Source organism: Falco rusticolus, chromosome 3 (genome assembly GCF_015220075.1).
Source record: "Falco rusticolus isolate bFalRus1 chromosome 3, bFalRus1.pri, whole genome shotgun sequence".
Taxonomy (NCBI): domain Eukaryota; kingdom Metazoa; phylum Chordata; class Aves; order Falconiformes; family Falconidae; genus Falco; species Falco rusticolus.
The window spans coordinates 17,615,844-17,632,517 of record NC_051189.1 but is presented as its reverse complement, the minus strand read 5'-3'; positions in this window follow the sequence as shown (position 1 = coordinate 17,632,517).

Here is a 16,674-nt window from a genome sequence, read left to right as displayed (position 1 = left end):
GGGTGCTGAGCACTGTGCAGAATATGCTGACTTTTGAAGTGTGACCACTCTAAGCTGGAGCACAAGGAAGGAAAACGCTTCTAGTTCCAAGTTTAGTAATCAGCTATTCCATTGAGCATGAAACTTGTGTAAGAGTTTATAGCATTCGTCTTTTTGTTGAATATCCAACAAGTACTGCAGCAAAATTAATTCCAGATAATACAGTTGAGGTTCATGGAAAAAAATCTTGGAAAGCTTTTTTGGAAGGGGATCTCCCGTGTATATCTATATATCTATATCTATTACGGGAAGGACGTTAGCTGTCATGTGGGAGGGTAATGACACATGGGGCCTAACAGAGGTCTCATCATGTGTCTGTGGAAAATACATATTGTCTAAGGCAGCGTACATAGCGTAGGAGAATTAGGAAACCTTGAACAGGTGACAGCTGATTTAACAGCTGAATTTTTAGATCCCTGAGCTATTTGAAATGCAGAGATACATCAGAAGACAGCTACCTACCTTAAGCTGCCTGAACCCAGTGTTTCCCTCCTGTTCCCAGGCACTGCAGCTTACGTGGTACAGAGTTGTTATTGTTTAGCCTGTGCAGAAGCAGCCTTTGTCATCATATTGGAGTCTAACTCCTCCAGCTAAATTAGATCACTGTAGCAGTGTAGACAATATACAGCCCTGCAAGCCAGCATGTAAATTTATTACTTTTCCCATAAAACGAATTTCACAATGTTTTTGGAACAAGCCTTCCCGCTGTCTTTTGAATGGAGAGTTCAAGTGGAAAGAAGAAAGAGAAGGTAAATTCAACTTCAAATCTTCAGACCCCAGATCAGCCCCAAAGCATTTGTGTCATCAGAGGCAGAAGCCACCTTATCTTCTGGTATGGTTTTGCTGTAGCAGAGAGCTTGCAAGAATGCCTGATACCATGAGAACAGTTGATCCCTTTTTCACCCTTCTCCAGTGCTGGGATTTGTGCAATATTACATTCAAATGTGTTTCTCAAGAAAAGTCAACTGGGGTTACCACCCAACTCTTTTATCTTGATGGACCTTCAAAGCCATTCCCCATCCCGATACCCAGCCTTATCTGGATATAAACAGAGATGCTCAGTGCATCTCTGGGCCATCTTCCCCACATGGTCAAACTATACGATCATCAGCTGTTTCAGCAGCAGAAGCTGGTGTGAAAACAAAATGGCTGAAAGATTTGTATAGGCTGTAAAAAGGAACAAAATGCAAAGGACAGAGGGATGCTAGTCCCAGAGAGGAGAGGAGTGTGTGGGTGGGTCAGTTGTGCTCCCCATTGATCCTCCTTCGCTGGGGTGCAGGGAGTCTGGATGGATCTTTCTGAGGGGCCCTTGGGTAAAGACTTGAGGATTTAGATCACATCAGCTATGCATGAATTTGTGCACCGTTGCACACTGTCAGAAAAAACACAGTTCCCTCCAGAAAGAGGAAACCATTTTCTCTCCTGCTGGGGGCTGAAGTACGGAGAGCAGAGTGTTATTGCACTGATCTGACTAAGCTGACATAATAGGCTTCAAATAAGTAAGTCCAAGGCAGGCAGTAATTGCAGTGACATAGGCTTAGCGGTGAAAACGCAGATCGGCACACGTACGCCCAGCTACGAAGGAGGGCACTGTCTCTTCTTTTGCTCCTTGCCCCATAGGACTCCATTTTATAATTTACGATTACAGCTTGATCGGCACCGCAGACCAGAACCAACAGATGAAATGAAACCCGATAGCCCCTCCCTGCTATTTAAAATAATATTCCCAAAATATCCCCCTGTTCCCCAGGCATGGATAACACAAAGGGCAGAAGAGGACATCGCCTCCCAAATTCTGAGTTCGTCTCTTTCCCCAGCCCGGTCATGTCCTGACCGTCCATACAACTTGCCTAAATATTTCTATCATTAACAAAAGAAAGGAAAAAGGAAAAGGGGCATCCTCTATCAACAGGCAGAATGCCTGACTGCAATGTTTCCAGCAGGAAAAGGTTAAATTCAACTTTATGACGTTTTTCATGAAGTGTCTGCTCTCCAGGGAAATTCTGGGTTTAGAAACGTTAGGAGTTCACTGCTGTGGTGACATTACCTCGGTGTGCCCCAGGCAGCAGGATTTTGGTTTCCCTGCTTTTCTATCCTTTTGTCATAACATGCCACCTTCATTCTCCAGGAGGACAGATTTCAGTGCTTCCTCGGGGTTTTGGTTTTTACCAGTGAAATGGCCCATACACCTGGCAGCGTAAAGTGCATTAACTACAGGTTCCATCACATTTAAAAGGCATAGAAAAAAGTCAGCACTGAAGTTATGCCTCTTCACATGTAAACCTAATTTTATGACCAATGACACGCATGTTTTTAATTTACTTTATCCTGTACAGGCTAGCAGCAGCAGTCAGTCTGGTGGCAAGCTGTTGGTTTCTTCCCCTAGAAAAAGCAACACAGAGATGTTGTACAGGGTCAGGGCTGGGACAAACTAACCTGATGTAAAGGATATTCAAAACAACATAAAAACGAGCCTGTACATAAAAGCTTTAAGTGGTGCAACGCAATTCCTGCAATTAAACTATCATAGTATCAGTCAGGCCATTGGTCTGGTTTGCTGGACTAACAGGAGGATAAAGACTCAAGTTGGCAGATACCAGAGTTTCAGCCCAGAATTTAGTTCTTGGACTAGATTCCAAGACTGAAGTACGGCTCTGAAGGCAGGAGCTCATCCAGTAACTGGTTGATTCCCTCTGCTGGGAAGTGATAAAAGACATCACTTTTACCAGTGAACCAGATGGATATCTCTTCTCAGAAAACGCTGCTGCAAACTTGAGAGGCATTGTGTTATGTACAATGTTCATCTCCCTGGCATGTTGGACTAAAATACTCTATCCATGATAATAAAATAATTGGCTGTAATTTAACATGTTAAGCAATCTGGCCTCAAAAGTCATCAGAGAGTACATGAGAGGATTTAGCCCCTCTACAGGCAATCATGGCATGTGTTTCTGTGGTGCAGGTAGCAGTAGAACTGCCCCCCCTTGAACAAAATACAACATTATCCCAAGCACACAATCGGCATGGATCCACCAAGACCAGTGTTTGGAGTGTGGAAGAATCCTGTGGGTCCTCCATTATGTGTTCCAGCCAACTTTCCTCTTCCTCTCCCAGATAAAATGCCCTGAAGATCTAATGGTAGAATTTGGCTCTCAGAGCTAGAAAGCTCCAACTGTAGCCAAAGTAATATCCTAAAATAGAAAGAAAAATGAGAAACCAGAAATGTTGTTTTCCCCTTTCAGAAGTTTCAGCAGGAAGCTAGCAGTGAGAAACCGCTGAAATGGCTCTCTCCCAATTACCTCTCCTGAGCTGGTCATTGCCTGAAACGCTCAAAAGATCCCTCACCCCAAGGCCCAAAGCGACCTTGATTTCATGCCTGTGGCTCTGGTATAGCTGGAAACCACCTTAAGGTAACTGAGCTCAGGATTTAGTCTTTCTGTATGAATCAGTTTTAGGGAAGCTGATAGCTACAAATCCCTGTGTTTTTGTTCTGATGAAAACAGCCTGAAGATCTAAATTTAACAGTTGGTTTCACAATGCTCATTTTTGACTGTAAGTAAAATCACCCTTGAAAAAATAGCTTATAATCGGAAGAGATATATTCTCCAGATGCTGGAAAAGCAAACCAAATAAGCTAACAGGACAAATTTATTCTCATTCACAATTTAGATAATTTCTGATGGAAGCTTTCTATCTCTGCTTGGGATCTTTGGATGAATATCGTGAATAAAAATAATGCTAGTTACAGAAGAGATTCATATTCCTGACCCGATTTCTGAGGAAGATACAGCACATACCTACAGTGTTTGGGTCAAGAGGAACGACACCTGCAGAGAGAATCTGTGATGTGAATGTTTTTTTCACATGATGAAACCAGACAGAATATTTTTCCAAGATGAAAAAGACTCTTCTTCATGCACAGAGTTATTCTGATTAATTTCTCCTTGTAGGCAAGTTATCACTGTCACTTACCCCACGGTCACATTATTCCACTTTAACAATGTAAAGAGATCACGGAGTGGATGTAAATATAATTTATAGTTGAAGAATGCCATAAATCACCTGCACATTATGAAGCAATTTATAGTAAATGAGAGTGGGGCCTCTACAGTGAAAATCTGCTCCCAAGAGTGACAAATAGCACCTTCTACTTAGCACTTTGTATTTGAAACAAGGTCTGCTTTCATACAAGCCAGGATGGATACCAGAGAATGATCTGTGTCCTGCTCCTCCTTGTGCTTCGTCAGCAGTTCACCAGGTTCCAGCCATGCAGATTCACGGAAGAGAGGAAGACGCGTATGTGTCCTTGGAAACACAATTTTATTTGGGAACATCCTGAACCTCAGATGCCAGTGGCATTCATCAATCCAGCACTTAGGAAAAAAAGGATTGCACTTATAAACTGAATGCAGCAGAGACCAGCTACTGCGAGGAATTACACAGAGGCTCCAATAATAAAGTGTACCATGTCACAGACCACCCCCAAAGCAGGAGATGTGCACCCACTATGGCTTATGGCCTGTCTTTGGCCATGTGCTACTTATCCAGGGGCTGACACCAATGTCCCCTCTGCATGCACAGGTGCACATCTGCATGGACACCTCTGAGGAACCAGTTGGCAGGTGGGTGCCAAGGGCACACATATGGTCCAGGCTGCCCTCCTGGGACAAGTCCTGGGCCTCCCCGTCCTGGGTTCCTCAGGACATGTCCCAGGCTGGTAGGATGCTTGAGCATGCAGTGAGACTTGATTCATCCTCATCTTGCACTTCCGTAGAGATGGTTGTCCCCAAAGCCATCTGCCCACTCTGGTGAGGGGGTGATACCTGTGGTCCACCACCTCTGTGAGTACCTTCTTTCCTGCAAAAGCTCCTCTGGCATCCCCCAGAAGAGCTGCTGTGGAGAGTTGGCACTGCAACACCTGGTGTGGATGTGGCAGGCAGCTGGGTGTGGCTGGATGAGCCACACTCATGGCAGAAGAATGTGACGTGCCTCCCTGGGCTGCAAGGTAGCCTGCGGGCAGGCTCAGCACTTTGTCAGCTTCACAGCCAGTGCATTGCTCTGTCTGCCATGTGATGGATGAGCAGGCAGCGTGGCATGCAGCTGCTCTTCAGCTCCTGGTGGAACCCATCTGGAGAAGCAGTGAGCTGGTGTCAAGCGTGATGTGTGCTCAGGTGGCTAGCTGGGTGGACCATGAGGCTCTACTTGGGCTGTCAGCGCTGCTCCCTGACTGAAGCTAGCTCCCTGGGAGAGGCAAGGCTTGGGAAGCTTCCCTAGGAGGGGCTGAAACAGGGCCAGTGCTTGCCCCCCAGTCAGGTCTATGCAGAAGTCCCACCAGCAGTCCCACCCCATGTTGCTGTGCTCCATCCTGCCTCTTCACATCCCACTTCTGCTTCAGATAAGTGTCCAGTCCTGAAGACATAAACATCAATAAAAATAACTCTTTTTATATTGTTCCTAGACTTCAACCATGCCAGTCCCTTGGACCTTCCATTCAGAGCAGACTGCAGCTTCTCTCGTCTTCCTTGTGGCTGCCTTGACTGGAGTGCCAACCTCCTAATCCTGCCTGGGCTCAGACTTGGCCCTTCTCTTTGGGATTGACTCTGCCTTGCCCTGTTCATGCTTACCTAAGAGAAGAAGGTCTTTCTTTGTTGGGTCCTTGCTCTTTCCTTGGGGGACAAATTCTTCCCACTGTGATGGACTCGATGTCTGCCTTGGAGAACCCACGGGCTCAAGTCTCAGCTCCAGCTACTGGCAGCCCCAGGGTTTAGGGCCTGGGAGTCTGGAGACACTTGACAGTGGAGCTGTTGCTTTGGCTACTTCTCTCTCAGCCCATGTTGCCTACTCTTTCTGCTAAAGCTACAGTTTCATTCCCCTGAACAGTCTGAGGTGACGCTGTTGGTGAAGATTTAAAACCATAATACCCCATGAGAGACCCCTCACGGTACAAGAACTGGTTTTGTTGACAAGGGCCAGCTCATCGGCTGGAGTTAGTCAGTTCAGCATCAGTTTAGCATCTGTGAGGATTTGTTGATTTGCACATGCAGAGGATTTGGCCTCAGTGCCCGGTCCATATTATTTTACAGCAGATAATGAATGCAGCATGTCATATTTGCTTTTCCTACCCTCCCCCGAAGCTACAATGCTACTGACCTGAAAACATTTTCCCACTATTAAACTTTCAGTCAGGACATAAGTCCTTTTTAAAATGCTGAACGCCACGCAATGCCTTCTCCTTGTGTGGGAGAACAGCTCTGCTGCACCAAGAGGAGGTGTAATCTTGACTTACGGGATAGAGATTCCTTGTGGCACTGACTCATACGCTGTACGTTTGCACTCATTTTCACATCTTCCTCCTGATCCTGTTTTAGGCTGCATTTCCATTACTCCTCCACCCTGGGGGAGGAATCCTCAGCCAGCGCAGCTCTAACCCGGAAACCACAGAGGATGAAAAGACCTTTCATAGCAGTAATGATGCCATGTTCATCTCCTCTGCAGCTGCATTTTGAAAACAAAAGATCAGGAGGCAAAGTCACCACCCACAGCAGAGCTTGCAGCTCCGCAGCCATCGGGGACTGGTGCAAATGGGCCTAATGCAGATGCCAGAGAACATACTTTCTACTGACATCAGGGAACAACAAGAACTGAAACGATAACCTAATCTAGGGTGAACACAATGTCTGTTTTTCCATATTTAGCAAGAATAGGCTCCGGCCATGAGCTGAGAATTAGCTTTGCCCACGCCCTAAAATCTTCACATGTTTGTAACCAGCTGTTTGGGTCTATCTATTGTAAGGACCATGGGATGTCTGCAAAATAAGGTGGCGGATGCAATTCCACTTCGTTGCACCTCAGTAGATACCCATGCCTATGCATATTCCAGCTCCGGTGCCCATGAAAGATTCACCATAAAATAGATAGGAAGACACGTGGAAGCACATCCAGTAGTTTGGTGAGTCTGTTGTTTGACACAAAGTGTAGAAGAAGAGGTTGAAGGCCATGCACCCATGACCTCTTTTTACTCCAGCATATTGCTAGGCTGGGTTTAGCTGTGACTTCTGGGCTGAAGTGCTCCTTGGGCGCTGCTTTTCCAGCATGCCTAGCACTTTTGAACTGGCAAAGGGTAGGTGATTGACATCAGACAGAAGGCCTGATTTCATCAAGGCTTTGGCGTGCCACTTGCTGGAAAATCTATTCCAATAAGTGCCATCCAATGTTATTAAATGTGGCACTGAAAGGTAAACTAAGTCCCTGCCAAGGAACTGCCACTCTGGTCTTGTTTGCTGTCTGCTCACACAGGCAGGGCTCATGCTAGTGCTCAATGGGAAAAGGTCAGTGGGACTAGGAAGGGTCTGGCTGCATCTGGCTTTAACTTCTGAAAGCCCCAGCCACAGAGCAGCAGTGTGATCCTGTAAGCTTTGTATGTAAAAATCCAGCTCTTCCTTCCCTTGGACAGGCTCAAGAGCATGAATTGGAGGCAAACTGACTTAAAGTTGGATGGTCTTTCACATGCACTCAATGTGCCAGTGCTCACATGAGGGGCAGGATGGTAGAGGACCAAGCTGACTGTCCACGTGAGACACTGAAATGTCCATGGGAAGCCTTTAGGAGCTTCCCCAGAGACTGTTTCAACCCTTGTGCTAATTATTTTCTTCTTGACCTGCTATGAGTTCACTCCCATAGCTGCCCACGGCTTGATAATCTTCTCTGGATTGCAGGGCTCTGCTTGGATTTCTGTCACCGCCTCTGTGTGACCTGTCCTCTGCCAGGCAGAAACCTGCAGGGTCACATGAGGTGCCCGTGCTGAGCTGGAAACACGGGAATGGGTTATTTCTTCTGAGTCGAGTGGGACCCTAAAATAAGAACCTCATTTCAAATAGCATTTGGCACGGCAGAATGTGTTTGTCTTCTCCAACGTGCGAGGTAGGGAAGAACTATTTTCTCCCTGGCACGGAAAGGAAACAGGAGAACTGAGACACCAACGCCCACGTCTATGAAGGTATTTAAGCATTCGTTGGGATCTGCTTGTTGTGGCCAAGTGGTTTGTTGATAGTCACACACAGTCTGGGACAGCAGGTGCCTAAACCCCGTGTTTCCAAAGTCCTAAGGTAGAGCCTTATCACAGGGTCGGGTTTCTCCAAAGCTCCTTGCAGGACCAATCCTAGGAAAGGGCTGATGCTGCGGGTGCCAGTTCCTCTGTTTATTTCCATGGTGCCCCATCCCTGCAGACACTTTTCCACCCCATGCCGTGCAGGCGCCTCGGCAGAGGTTGCTCTCAGCGCCTGGCTCCGCTCGTCCCTCGCGGGTGCTGCGGAGGAACCACCTGTTACTCTAAATCTGGCAGCATTTCCCCGTCCCCCCTGCATCCCCATTTCAACTTCTGTAACTACATCTGTGCGGCTGGTTCTCTCCTGCTATGTAGAAACTTGGGCAGTCACATGGGGACTTGTGGGGTCACTTGTACTCCCCTGACCCTGTAAATGTAGAAGGGTCAGTTTATTTCCAGAAAGTATGGTTTACAAATGGTTTTCCTTTCATTATTTTAGATGTCAGCTAGAAGGGCTCTGCTTGTTCCCTTCAGCAACAGCAAGTAAATACCTGACCTGTTTAGAAAAACTTAACACCAGAGACCTGGAGAAATCTTTGGATGCAAGATGCATGCTGAACTGTGTGTGACCCTCTGAAGAGAAATATTAGCTTAAAATATTAGTAAATGTTTTTTACTGAAGATAAAAGAATATTAGAGAAAATATACAAGACTTGGGGTCAAAGGTCCCTGCGTAGTCCATTTCCCATTGAAATCAAATGGCCAAAATGAAGAGGTCAGCAGAAGTTTGCTTGAATTCGGGTTGCGGAAAACAAGGAAAGCTCTTTGCTCACTCCAGGCAGTGCTGTTATCAAGAGGATCTTGTCATATCAGACCCAGGCCAGGATTTTCAAAAGCAGTTATTTGGTTTGCTTGCCTTGCTTGAAGCACGCTGAGCAAAGCCGCTTTTTGGAAGGTGTGAGAAATGGTGGAGCACCAAGAAGCCCCAAGCTAGTCCTGGGAGCCTTAACCAATGCCCTGAGGCTGCTTTGAAGCATTTGACTCATCCTGCTGTCAGATCAAAATCCAGGGGATAAATAGGGAATTTTGACTTGGACAAGTGCAGGTGAAGCGTATACTGTTGAGTCCTGGGTTGCCAGCTTGGGCATCTCCGTGCTGCATCCCCTTTCGTGCCAACACAGGCACACAGAAGCCAAAGAACGGAGATTCTTCAAGTTAGCTTCAAGATTTCGGGATGAGTTGAGCTTACCAAGGCAGGTGGTGAGTGCAGGGACCTAAGGAGTCATGCTTGGAAGACAAGGTTGAAGGACTCCTGCAGTTCACAAATGCTACTTGGGAACCAGATAGTCAAGTACTGCCAGTTCCTAGGATCAGCTTAAAGTTAATAGAGTGATGGCGGGTGCCCAAACATCCTTGCAATCCTACATTTGCAGGCAGTTTTCATCACAGTACAGACAAAATAAAATGGTTTTTAAAAACAACACACCCCGCAGGTCTCTGTCCTTGCCACTGGGTATATGAAACTTAAACTACAAAAAAAAAAAAAAAAAAAGCTAACAGAAAGGAATGGATTCATATAAATAATGTAATTGGAGACTCTTGAAAGTAGCAAGAATGTGTGAGACTTTGATACATTTTTATCCTTTTAAAATAAAACAGATGCTGAGGGGAGGTTATAAGAAGGCATCTCAGAAAGGCTGGTGCAAAAACATTGAAAGAACTGAAAAACTTGCTTTTTCCAAGAGAACAAGCAAGGACCTGGTCCTATAGACCTTGTATATAGAAACACATGTTATGGAAATGCCATGTTTTGTCATTATCTGAAATTGCAGACTTGGGAATGAAATGAGTCCATGGAGTGCTCCATACATCATCACTCTGAATTTGGAAAAAAGTTTCAGATGACCTCAAAGGGCTGATTTTCATATCTTCAAGCTTATTTGGGAGATTGCCTCCAAGCAGAAAAGCCCTTGCTTAAGTGCATGCATTACTAGTCCATGGGCACAATCCACCTGCAAACCCAGCAGATATTTGTGTCCTTTTCATAAGGCCTGTTCTCCCAGTGGGTCTATAACTCCATATTCAATCCATCCTTAATTTCTGTGGAAAGCAGTGTACAAAAACACATTGTAGGAAAGAAGGAGGGGTCCAACTTCAGCCCTATTATTTATAAAGGCTTTTCTTAACACGGGTAGTCTTTAAAGAAGCATTTGGTTCCCTTTTTTTTTTTTTTTTTGTGTGTGTGTGTGTGTAGCCTCAGTCAAAATCAGACCCATATTTACTTTATAAGCCTTTGTACTTAGCCAGCTGATTACCAGTTCATCTCAGATCATCCTTATATTAATTTAAAAGCACTGTTTCTACAGGTGTGGTTACATCCTAAACAGCAAGCAGCTGCAGTGGGGTTGTACAACAGCAGCCTTCCGCAGTTCACAAAAGACAGTGCTTTTCAGGCTTTTGTGGATTCATTCACAATGTCCTTCTAGGTTTGGTGTCATTCTTGCTTTAATGATGTGGCAATGGAGACATAAAAGAAATAACGTTTTACCCGCCATCACTCAGCAAGTCCCACCCTTTCTCACTTGACTGATGATGCCACATAACTGCTGCTGATACACACCAACAAACTCTCCTGTCCACCATTAGTGATAACGAAGAGTGAAGTATGAGGTAAGGCAAGACTCGATGAACAGAAGGTGCCCTGTAAAAGAAGGGGCTTGTTTCCCCGTGGGTGCATCTCTGATTTGTCCCTCCCAGTTTCCCCCATCAAATGTGCTCACACAGATGCCAGGGGAGTCCCAACCATGCGCCAGGCAGGGGGATCAAGGTCTGGCTCCATAGGGATGCTTTGTACTGTCCTGAAAGCGTAACTTAATCCTGCTAGTGGATAAAAAGCAAAGCAGTGAGGATAATGCAGTCTTGAGTTTCTGGCTCCTTTGACTCCATCCCTGTCTTGGACAAACTTCATCTCATCTCCAAGGAGTTAACTGAGTCCAGATCTCAGTATTGTCCTCCCTAGAGTTTATTATGAATTTATTAAAAAAATCCAATCCCTTCAGCTATGAAAATTACCCTAATTTGTCTATAAATAGGCTTAACCTCTTAAACTGTGTCAGATGCTGCTGATTCACCAATCTGATCTAGATCTTCAGATGTTCTCTGCTCCTACAGCTCCAGGGCAAATGACTCATGCTGTTTGCAAGTGCCATATCCCACTGAGCCTGGCAGTACCACAACTCTGCTAGCAGTGTGTCTGCAGATTTCTACTGAAACCTGGGCAGGGCTTTTCTCCTGGTCAAGCTGAGCTCACCAACATCCTTCAGCCACAAAGTGGTATGTTGTATTTATGTGAAAATCCATATATTTGCATTAGTCCAACCACAGATCAGCCGAGGAGAACGTATTTTAGAATCAAGCAAATGCGACAAAGGCAAAACCCTACTGATCCATGTAATCATTTCCCCAACTGCATTTCTCTTCCCTGGTGGTAGTCCTAGGAATGTTGGTCTGCCCTACCTCTCACCTTATCTTTGAAATTGCTTTGGAAATATGAAAAGGAAATGCCAAAGTATTTTCAGTCAATCTAAATGACTTTTATAGTTTGTTCCTGGAAATCAGGGTGCCCTGACCTGTCTTGGTGTTCTCTCCTCATGCTATAAATCATTCGTTTTTAAGAGCAGAAGAGATCTACTTTCCCAGTTGTGTGCCCATTCCTAGAGTTGTCCCAAACCTTCTGCTACCTTTCCTAGGGAAGGGGAAAATCTAGATGTTGAAAATCAGGGGAAAAAACTCTTCTTCTAGATATGTTTTAGGGTAATGATGCCCTTCCAGCTATGAGGCATCTGGGGACAGAAGAGGCTGGTATCCATCTGCCACATGTTGCCTGAGTTTCCAGGAAGCCCTGGTCCTCAGCACTTGTTTGATGACATTTGTGTGTGGATCTGTAGGATGGGTGGTGGGCCAGGGGAGCCACAGGGAAGAGATGATTTTGTTTTTTTAAGGTGTGCTTCAGTTATCCAGGTTGCGGCATAAAGTGTTGCTCTTGCCTAATGAACAAGTTGGATGCTCTGAAACTCCAGCTGATGATGCTCTGAGGGTCATCTGTGTCCTCTGCTCTGAATCTCTCATAAGCTCTTTAGAGTAAGGGCCCGTGTATTTTACACTGCCATCACAAATAACAGACTCTCGGCTTGAAATCTGTGATTGACTGTGCATGTCACATTTCATGCCATTAAAAACATAAGCTCAAGCTTGGAAGGGCGAATGTGCTTTTGGCTTCTCTGCCATTTGTATTTCAGTCTGCAGGCACCACTTCTTTCACTGCATGTTGCTGTTTTTCTCTTGAAAAAATTTCCAGAGCCCCCTGTGCCTGCAGAAGAAACAGATTCTATTTACTGACATTTGTTCCAAGTAATAATGAGCAGAAAGACAACTCTTGTAGGCTCTAAACAGGGTCTCTCAGCTAGAAGCCTTCAGGGCTTCAGCCAGCAGCTCCCAAGCCCAAAGGCTGCCTTCTTTTAAAAAAGTCTGAATTATCCATTAAATACCACAGCGTCTTGAAGAAGGTCCATGGGACCTCTCTGCTTTCCTCCTCGGTCAAGGCTTGAGCTGGCACCCAGTTAAGCTGCTGGGAGTCTTCTTAGGATGCCATGGCTATGTGTGCGCTGCTTGCACAAGCATTGACTAGTTTATGCCATGGGTAGGGGGAATTTGGGATCCCATTAATGGTTAATTCAGGTGCTTGCAAGGGAGTCCCAGGGCTGGCAAGTGGCCTGAAGCACTTGGAGGCACCACTGACACAGCCTGGGTGTTGAGGAGCCTTTCTATGCTTTTGCACAGGGTGAACCCTGTGTCAGTACCTTGGGGAAGAATTGTCCCCTGCCACTGGCTTCCTGTCTCCGGACCTCAGTGTATGGCAGGGGACTCTCTTTTGGTGGCTGATCCCTTCACGTGTCTCTAAGGGATGCCATCCTGCCAGGTGGTAATGGACAATAGCCATGCATGCCCTGATGCCCTGGGCTGGCTTCCCATGTCATGCTCGCTAGCGGCCCTCATGCCAGAGGCTGGTTTTTTGACAGGCAGCATATTCTGCAGTGCTCAGGCTGTCTCTAAGACTAAGAGCCCTACCCGGGGAACAGATAAACAGAATAATGTTTGAGCCTCTGGTACTCTTTAATGTCATTTTCAGGGAAATATATGTGTCATAACAACATAAAGCAGGCATAATTCCCTTGCTTTCAATCTGTTTGGTGCCAGGGTCCACGTCATTTCAGCATCAAAATAGATCCAGCAAGCTCATGGTAACTTTGCTCTCCCAAGAGCTGCCTCTCTTGCCCCCTTGGTTTGTACTTGTCTCTTGTCTTCCAGCAGCCTTCCTCACCCCTGTCAGAGGATGTCACGTACTGTTATGGTTAATATCTAATTTTCACTGGAAGCCCTTGGGAATTGGGCCCTTATCTCCACATACCATACACATCAAAACGGTTTAATCAACCCTATTAATTCCAGGGCTTGTTGCTGATCCGGATAAAACACTGTACTTTCCCAGCACTGAATCTTTGTAGCCAAGTTTCACGTTGCAGCACCCTCCACGCAGATTGCTCTCTGCTTCTTGGGGCTGGACACATTCCCTAGCAGTCCCTCACCCCTCACAGAGAGATGCCAGGGCCCTACTATAAGGTTCAGATTGGTTTTGGCTGATTTGCCAGACCAGAAGCATCCCATCAGCTTGAAAATGTGGACTTGAGAGTCCTTGGTGTCACTTCCCAGTGCTCTGGGTAGTCATTGCCACCTCCAAACACGGGTGCAGGGCACCTGCAGAGCACATCTGCCCAGTTGTTTGGCTTGAGAAGGTGTCTAAGAATGGGAAGCATGTCTCAGCGACATGCTAAGACCAGGGAAAAAATGGGAAAAACTCAGGAGATATTACAGCTGTAGCATGGGGGGACCTGAGGAAGGGGACATGCCTTTGTCATTGTTCCAGCATGCCTGCTTTAGGGAAGGGTGCTGGGACATGACTTATTCATCAGGAGACAAGTCTGATAGAGTAACAAACTTCAGAGGACTAGATATGGAAGGATTAGACACAGGAGGATGGTCTATAGACATCTTCCTGACCAGATGAAGAAGTGGACCAAATTCTGCCATCTTTTCCCACCTCCAGCAGTATTTTACCTCATAGCTCACCCCCATCTTAAAGCCAAGAGTCTCCAACAGCTGTGGGGATGTCACATGTTTAAAGCAACCGCAAGATGTCCACCTAATGTCCCGGGGCTGCTCGAGACATGCTGCTCCTTGCTTTTCTCAGAAAGGGTTCTTGCAACATGAAAGAAGTGCAGGCAAACAAAGAGCCCCAGGGAGAGAAGTGACAAGCAGCAGCTGGAGCCGGGGGGTGACTTGCCGAGTGACAGAGCAGTTGGGCTCCTCGTTACTCTGCTACTATTTTGGAAACATCAATAAACAGAAGAGGCCAGATCAATCTCTCAGCGCTCCAGCACAAACCTTGAGGAGCCCTGTTGACTACTGTGGCAAGGGCAGCCTGAGACACCAGTTTCTCCACATGCATTGTGCTTTCTTTGGACCCGGGGCAAAGTCATCAGAAATAGCCACTGCAAACATTATTAGCAGTCTCCTAATTAGCAAGCCTCAGCTCCTTTGCTGGTGCAAGCTTGCACCAAGGAATTCATGCTAATTTGTACCATGGAGAGTATTACTCTCTAAATTCTGTGTGGGAGCTTTCAAGCAGCTGGAAAAAAAGTATAGATGTTTATATTTTTAAAAAGGGATAAAAGGGATTGTTTTTGCCACTGTCAATTATTAATGGCTCTCAGGTCAGGCTAAGGAACAATGCCAGGGATAAATTACCCTGTACGCTATTCATATGTGCTCTCCCCAATTGTTTCCTTCTCAACCAGAGGATTCACCTCGCAGTGAACTCCTTGGCGTTTAGAAAAAAAGACTGATGAAGCAATGAACTCAGAGTGCCCGTTTATTTATGCATCGACATCTTTCCTACTTTGTCAGGTGTGTTTAATCAGAAAGAAGCAGGAAATGCATTATAATTATAAACATATTACCATGCAAGAAAAAGGCTGCCCTTGCAAAGGATTGTGTTGTTTGATAAAATGATTAGAGTGAAAAAACACAGGCTTAACCTGCGAAGCTCTTTGCTAAGATCAAAGCAAAGCTGCCTGCTACCACAGGCTGCCTGTGCAGATTCAGCTCTGAGTTTGCAGCGAGGGAAGTGGAAGAAAGTTAGAAAGAAAATGCAATCTCCTCCCTTACTTTTTTTTTCCTCTGAAACTTTTCCCCCAGTATAAAAAATGAGTCAAACATTAGATATTTGCTGTTAAAATTAATAGAATTAGTGATGAACCCAGCTGAGAACACAGTAATTAGGGCCCGGTCCAAAACCCCTTGCTGAAGCCCATGGAGAGACTTATTGTTTTCAATGGGATCTGGCTCAGAATCCTGGTGAGCCAAAGCAAAGATGGAGTTACGGCATAACCCTGGGAGATCCTGGATCTCCTGCAGTCTTTCCATGTGACCTTGCCCAAACTTGCAAGCATTCCTTAATCCTGAGCACAGCTGAAACAGAGTCACTAATCTGCTGCTGCTGCAAAAAGCAAAAAAGTCCTTCTAGGCTGTGAGACCAGGAGCGCTGTAGGTAAGACGCAGAAGGGGTTTATTGCCTTCCTCAGCACCATGAGGCTGAGCCACAGCCCTGCTCTTAAAAAACAACAACACAGACATACTGGAAATTTTCCAGAGGATAGCAACAAAAATGATCAGAGGTCTAGAAAACATGACTTATGAGGAAAGAAAGAAAGGGCTGGGTTTGTTTAGTCTACAGAATTAGAAACATCCTAATAAACTTGAGAGATGTAAAAAAATGTACGGTATCAAAAAGGCTAATCAATTGCCCTTTATCTCTGTGGAAATGGCAGAAGGTACAGCAAAGATTTAGGATAGATTGTATGAAAAGCTGTGAGGTTAATAATGCACTTAAGTATGTTACTGAGGGATGGAGCAGAGTGTGTCTCACAGGAGATTTTCAATGTGGTGGACAAGTCCCTGCCATGAGGGCCTGGGTAACTCACTATTTCATGGGGCAGGCTGCTTTCAGCTATGGTTTCCATGATCTAGTGACTGTCTTGGGACACCTAAGAAGGAGACCTTGGAGGTGATGAGCTTTCACAGCATTCCCCGATTTGAAAAAAAGCAGCAGGTGCTCAGCCCTTTTACTAGTTGACCCCCAAATCACTGGCCCTTTCTTAAAATCCTCTTTTCCTTGGCTTCCATGGTTATTAAATAAAGAGAAACAAATTCCCATCTCTTCACAGGGCTGTCATGATATTTAGGAAGTACCTTGATGCTCTCCCATGGGGAATTCCCATCTAAGTGAATGCTGAAATGCTTGAAATTAGGATGATGATACCTCTGAAAAAACATATGGTGATGCAGAAAGTGATCCAGGTAGTGGTGACCTTGCAAATCCTGCTCAGGAAAGTCCCCTCCTGATGCTGGAGAAAGAGGTACCTTGGTCAACCTTTGCTAGATGTGCTTTCACCCATAGCAACACTAGGTACGAC